This window comes from Leuresthes tenuis, unplaced genomic scaffold (genome assembly GCF_036924035.1).
Source record: "Leuresthes tenuis unplaced genomic scaffold, fLeuTen1.0.hap1 SCAF_15, whole genome shotgun sequence".
In the NCBI taxonomy this organism is placed as follows: Eukaryota; Metazoa; Chordata; class Actinopteri; order Atheriniformes; family Atherinopsidae; genus Leuresthes; species Leuresthes tenuis.
The window spans coordinates 34,257,357-34,264,268 of record NW_027325369.1 but is presented as its reverse complement, the minus strand read 5'-3'; positions in this window follow the sequence as shown (position 1 = coordinate 34,264,268).

Sequence of the window (6,912 nt, the reverse complement as noted above, 5' to 3'; positions counted from 1 at the left end):
TTTGCTGGGGGGGGGCATCACCTTAAACACAGCAATGATCTACCAATAGATGTTTATTGTGTCATTAACCATTAACAAGATGAAAAGAAAAAATAAAGACCAGCACTCTACAGCCTGGATTAGATACAGATCCACAGAAGTTGTTCCTCCATGGGACCATTGTTATGGTATCAGTCATGTAATTTAGGTGTTCAACATGTTCATTTTAGTGTGGAAACTTATCAATAATCAGAAGGTTTAGAACAGAGTTTGTCAAAGTGAAGCCGGAGATAATCAGGGATGATGTTCAGGGGACTGAAGGGCGAATTGAACCGATTAATAACTGCTTTCCTGATAAGAACATGATGCTCAAACAGGAGGAAAATTTACCCTAAAACACGTGTTACTATAGCAGTTTAGTTGTGTATGAACTTCTCATTCTGTTGGATGTTGTAGCTGATCTGAGTTTTCTTCACTCTCATTGGTTTTGAGCCTGTGAAGCTCCTCCTCCAGCAGCTCCTGCCTGTCCAGCTGGGCTCTGAGGGCAGTCTGCTGATCCACCTCCAGGATCTTTTTGTGGCACCAACACTCCATCTGAGCCGACATAATGTCAAAGCACCGCTGAGTCACCTGCAGGAAGGCAACAAGCAGCTACAGTTCAGCATAACGAACGGTTGGATTTAGCTCAGTTTAACGAACGGCTGCATAACAAACAGGTTTGTGTTTGTAATTCCATCATTCGTGGCAGTTATTAAACATCAGTCAACAACTGCATCACAAAATGATCAAAACCACCAGGTGACCACACCGGAAATGTAGGTAAAAAAGTTGAGCTGTCAGCCTTACCTCAGAGAAGAGGTGGTTCTGTACTCTCTGTTTTCTCCTTCACATGTGACCCACCGGACCATCCTGTGGTTATAAGCCAGTGGTACTGATAATAGTTTCAGATAATTCCTGTCTGACTGTGACAGTGCAGTCTCATTGTGCAGACTAGCACTGTGTTGTTGTTAGAGAGGCCTCTGTGCTCCTGATGTGGGATCTCTGAGGGTTCCTGCTGGAGGATGCTGCACCTGCTGCTGCTCTCATCACAGGCAGCTGACCCAGGTCTGTCCTGCAGTCCTACATGCGGCCAGCTGGGGGCGGCAGAGATCAGCAGAGGAGGACAGCGCTGGGTCCTGCTCTGGTTGTCATCTATCGGGGAGGGATTACAGAACAGAGGATGTCTTTCAAAAAGACTGGTAACCGACATCTTGTTTCCAACTGAAGAGAAGTTCAGCCTCAAATGAAATTAGACTCTCCCTCCATCACTGGGGGTTGTGATGTTAAGTCCAATTCCTGTTTGTGCAGCTTTCAGCTGAGAGCAGCCATTGAAGGGGACGTGTAGAAGAACAGCTTTTGCCTTTGTTTTAGAAGGACTTGGATTACTAGATTAGATTACTCTGTTAACACCAGCAGTGTTTTAGCAACTTTTACCATTCAACGTGTGACTTGTTAAGAGACTACAACTAAAACTGGATCAGAACCAGCTGAGGGTGCAGATGAGGAAAATGGAAGAATCTAAAAGTAAAACTGTCAGTGTCTGTGGGTTTCACTGTTTCTCTGATCCATTTCCTGGTTGTTATGCTGATCCAGCAGATGGCCCCCCTCCCTGAGTCTGGTTCTGATGGAGGTTGTTAAAAGGGAGTCGTTTCTCTCCACAGTCGCCTTGTGCATGCCTCAGGATGGGAGATTGGACCGAAGAGAAGTTTCACTGCACTCTGTTGGTTTCCTGAGCTGGGGAATTGTTTTTGAATTGGCTCTGTATGTATGAATTGGACTCATTTTGAATTTAATCAATTGGATTTGATTGGATTATGATTACAATGAATTGGAGTCTAATTGGCTTGAATTGGACTATTTAACTGAAGTGCCTTGAGATGATATTTGTTGTGATTTGGCGCTATATAAATAATCTGAACTGAATTGAATTGAACTGTCTCTGGGTTATTTTGACTAAAGCAGGTCACAGACCTCAGAAGCTGTCATCTGGTGTAAAAAGAGAATAAGTGAGGAAAAACCAAAACTATAGAGCAGATCTTTCCTGCTAAGAGTCAAGAATAAACTCCCCAATGAGGCCCGAGACCTGATCTCTGTCTTTGAACAGGAAGTCAAGTTTGAGATAAAAAGAAAAATTCCTAATGAAGAGCCAGAATCTCTGAGGTTCATTTCTAAATCTGTGCCTAAAGTCATTGAAATAAAATGCCATTTAAATTGATCAAAACTCTTAATGATGACATTTAAACAGTTTTTTTGGCTAAAACCAAGTCATTCTGTGTTTATGAATGTTTAATAGTCTCCTAACTCTGTGTGAACAGGACATTTTTAGGAAGAAACCTCACCATTGTCCTGCAGCAGTTGTTGGTGTCCACCTTTACTTCAAAGCAGGTCCTGTTCCCGGTCTGCTCTGGTCCCAGCAGGCCGTCAGCTGATGTCAGCGTTGGCAGCCAGTGGGACGCTGCAGATACCTCGGACAGCAGGGGGTCCTTGTCCTCCAGCTGGGACTCTTCAGCACAAACCACACAGTTTCTGTTTCTGTTCACTTTGTTCACACACGATTGTTCTGCTATTCACTCAACAAACATGGTTGTGAAGTTTGCAGATGACACCACTGCAGTGGGTTTCATATCGGACAGCAAAGAGACTCACTACAGAGAGGAGATCCAGCACCTGACCGGATGGTGTTCAGACAACAACCTTGTCCTGAACACCAGCAAGACCAGGACTTCAGGAGACCCAGGAGGACTGAATACACCCGTCTCCACATTCATGGGGCAGAGGTGGAGCGGGTGGAAAACATCAAGTTCACAGGCATCCGCATCACATCTAACCTCAGGTCCATGCACATTTCCCACCTGGTGAAGAAGGCCCAACAAAGGCTCTTCTTCCTGAGGAAGCTGAAAAGGACTGAACTCTCCCCTCAGCCACAACAGAGAGCCTCCTGTCTTAGTGCAACAGAGTGGGAGCTGCACCGCATAAGACAGGAAGGACGTGGCCCGTGTGGTCAAGACGGCACAGTGGGGAGTCCTCTCCTAACAGCCGGTCCAAAGGAGGGCCAGTCGTATAGCCACAGACGCACCCACCCAGGACACAAACTGTTTGTGCTTCTCCACCCGGAAAGAGGTACAGGAGTAACAAAACCCAACAGGCTGAGACAGCTTCTTCTCCAGAGCTGTAAAATCCATCACCCCATACCCCCATCCATAGACTGATTATCAAAACCCTGCAGACAGGCACTGCACTTTATGTGACTTTAACTTTTACTATTATATTTGCATTAGATTTATTTATCTTTACTATCTATACTGTGTGCTTTGTGTTCTAACAAAAAGTCATTATGCCTGCATCGTGACAATTACTGGAACACATGCCCAGTAAAACCTCATGAATGGGATCATTTGGACTGAAACCGACAGGAACCGGTCAGTTCTCCCAGACAGGTGAGGGGTAGGTGACAGACAGGTTATAGATAGGTGACAGACAGGTTATAGATAGGTGACAGACAGGTGAGGGATAGGTGACAGACAGGTTATAGATAGGTGACAGACAGGTGAGGGATAGGTGACAGACAGGTTATACATAGGTGACAGACAGGTTATAGATAGGTGACAGACAGGTGAGGGATAGGTGACAGACAGGTTATAGATAGGTGACAGACAGGTGAGGGATAGGTGACAGACAGGTTATACATAGGTGACAGACAGGTTATAGATAGGTGACAGACAGGTGAGGGATAGGTGACAGACAGGTTATAGATAGGTGACAGACAGGTGAGGGATAGGTGACAGACAGGTTATACATAGGTGACAGACAGGTTATAGATAGGTGACAGACAGGTGAGGGATAGGTGACAGACAGGTTATAGATAGGTGACAGACAGGTGAGGGATAGGTGACAGACAGGTTATACATAGGTGACAGACAGGTTATAGATAGGTGACAGACAGGTTATAGATAGGTGACAGACAGGTTATAGATAGGTGACAGACAGGTTATAGATAGGTGACAGACAGGTTATAGATAGGTGACAGACAGGTGAGGGATAGGTGACAGACAGGTTATAGATAGGTGACAGACAGGTGAGGGATAGGTGACAGACAGGTTATACATAGGTGACAGACAGGTGAGGGATAGGTGACAGACAGGTTATAGATAGGTGACAGACAGGTGAGGGATAGGTGACAGACAGGTTATACATAGGTGACAGACAGGTTATAGATAGGTGACAGACAGGTTATAGATAGGTGACAGACAGGTTATAGATAGGTGACAGACAGGTTATAGATAGGTGACAGACAGGTGAGGGATAGGTGACAGACAGGTTATAGATAGGTGACAGACAGGTTATAGATAGGTGACAGACAGGTTATAGATAGGTGACAGACAGGTTATAGATAGGTGACAGACAGGTTATAGATAGGTGACAGACAGGTTATAGATAGGTGACAGACAGGTTATATATAGGTAACATGAGACTCTGAATTGCCTTCAGGTGCCATTTGTTGTTATCTGGTTGTGTGTAAATAAAGCTGAGCTGAACACTTCCAGCTGTTTCCACATGTGCAGATCATCAGGAGTCAGATCGGCAGCCTCCCAGCTGCTGTTTCAGCAGCAGCTGAACAGATGGATTAACTCCATGTTGTATAACACGTTTTATACAGCACAGACCTGAAAGATGCAAACATGTGATCTAACCCCGCCTCTGCCTCGGCTCAAAGTGATCTACTGGTTTCTGCGGTGGCAACACTTCTTACAGAGTGGCACCGCATGATATGATCCAGTAGAAGAAAACATGGCAAAATATTATTTTTTCAAAACACCTGCACAGGTCTAAATATGCAAATGAGCGTTCAGTTTCAGAGTTCCTGCAGAGTTTAATTATCAACTGACAACATGAACTCAACAGAGAGCTGTCAGAGGAAACAGTGAAGAGGCTATAAAACTCCCTTAAGAAGGTAACTCAGCTCAGAGAGAAGATGTTGGATGTTCCCAGTCAGCTGGGTCTGAAATTTGGGCCAAATACTAACAAAATGGAAGGTTGTAAAAGGGAAACACACAGGTCATAGAGTCAGGACAGAAACCTCAAAGCAACATGCCTGAAAATACAAAATGTTCAACAATAGAAACGGGAGTCAATGTTTGTGAGAGAACTTTAAGAAACCAGCTGAAGGAAATGTGATTTCCATCCAGAGAAGCCAAAGTAAAGCATCAGTAACACCTGAAGAGAAGCAGCCAGACTGTGGATGGAAGTGAGACGCAGAGATCAGGTGTTCAGGTGGACTCTGTTCTCCTTCCATCAGAGATGATATGGGCTGATGTAAAGGACCAGAGGAGGTGTTCAGGTGGACTCTGTTCTCCTTCCATCTCTGATGATATGGGCTGATGTAAAGGACCAGAGGAGGTGTTCAGGTGGACTCTGTTCTCCTTCCATCAGGGATGATATGGGCTGATGTAAAGGACCAGAGGAGGTGTTCAGGTGGACTCTGTTCTCCTTCCATCTCTGATGATATGGGCTGATGTAAAGGACCAGAGGAGGTGTTCAGGTGGACTCTATTCTCCTTCCATCTCTGATGATATGGGCTGATGTAAAGGACCAGAGGAGGTGTTCAGGTGGACTCTATTCTCCTTCCATCTCTGATGATATGGGCTGATGTAAAGGACCAGAGGAGGTGTTCAGGTGGACTCTGTTCTCCTTCCATCTCTGATGATATGGGCTGATGTAAAGGACCAGAGGAGGTGTTCAGGTGGACTCTGTTCTCCTTCCATCAGTCAGGAAGAGGTTTGGTGATGCCAAGCTCATTTTCCAGGATGATGATACATCTCTTTTCCATGCATCCATATTCTATACCCGCTTAATCCAACTGTCGGGTTGCGGACGGCTGGAGCCTATCCCAGCGGTGATACATCTCTTTTTTCAGGAAAAATATCAGCTCAGAGACACGACCAGCAAACTGAGTCTGAGTTCAGATTTAAGGTGGAAACTAAGGACAGGCTCCATCCTGCTGATCTGTCAGGCTGTGTGAGACAGGTGGAACATGACTGATGTACCAGATGATGTTTTTATCAGTGAAGAAAGAAGGAAACTCAGGGGAACTGAAACAGAATTGACTGAAATCATTTTTACTTGCAGGTACATGTTTAGCTCTTTTATCCTCCATTTCATCTAAAGAATGTCCATTAATCCCACTTCAGTCTGCTATTTGGCCTCCACCCCAGCTATACTCTCTCTGAATATAACTGATGACTGCAGTGATCTTTGTTGGCCCTGCTAACCTGCTAACCTGTTGAGCAGTTCATGGTTCTCCTCACCTGTTCCTTCAGAGGTCCAGTTGGGTCTTATCCAAACTAATGAGGTTGGCAGCTGGTTTTGTTAGATTCTGTAGCAGATGTCATACTCTCTAAATATCTTCATCTTGGATAGGAAGGCATTTACGTGAGGAAAAACCCAAACCCAGAAGAATCTGCATGTACGTGCGCACCTGAGTGAAAGGTGCTGATGGGAAGTTAAAACTTCTGCTCTAATTAAGCCACTGCCCAACATTTACGTATTCACTTTAAATCTCCTCATATCACTGAGCAGAAAAGACCAGGCAGCTCTGAGTGTTTTCATGCTGCTGCTGTGGGATCCTTTTCATTCCTCTTCATATCTGCATGTGATGGACTGTGTGCACGTGCAGGAATATCTCCTCATTTCCAGGCCAGCAGTGGATTGCATAACCTCCGGCCGTCTGCATTACGCTGCGTTACATAAGGCGATCTGATGTTCAGAAGCATAATCCAGCTCAGCGTGCCCACATCTGGGATCTCCAGCTGAGCTGCGTCACCTCACTCAGAGTTTCCCACAGGCGGGTGAGAGAGGTTCTGACCCGGTTCTGTCCAGGACAGGCAGGTCCTGCCA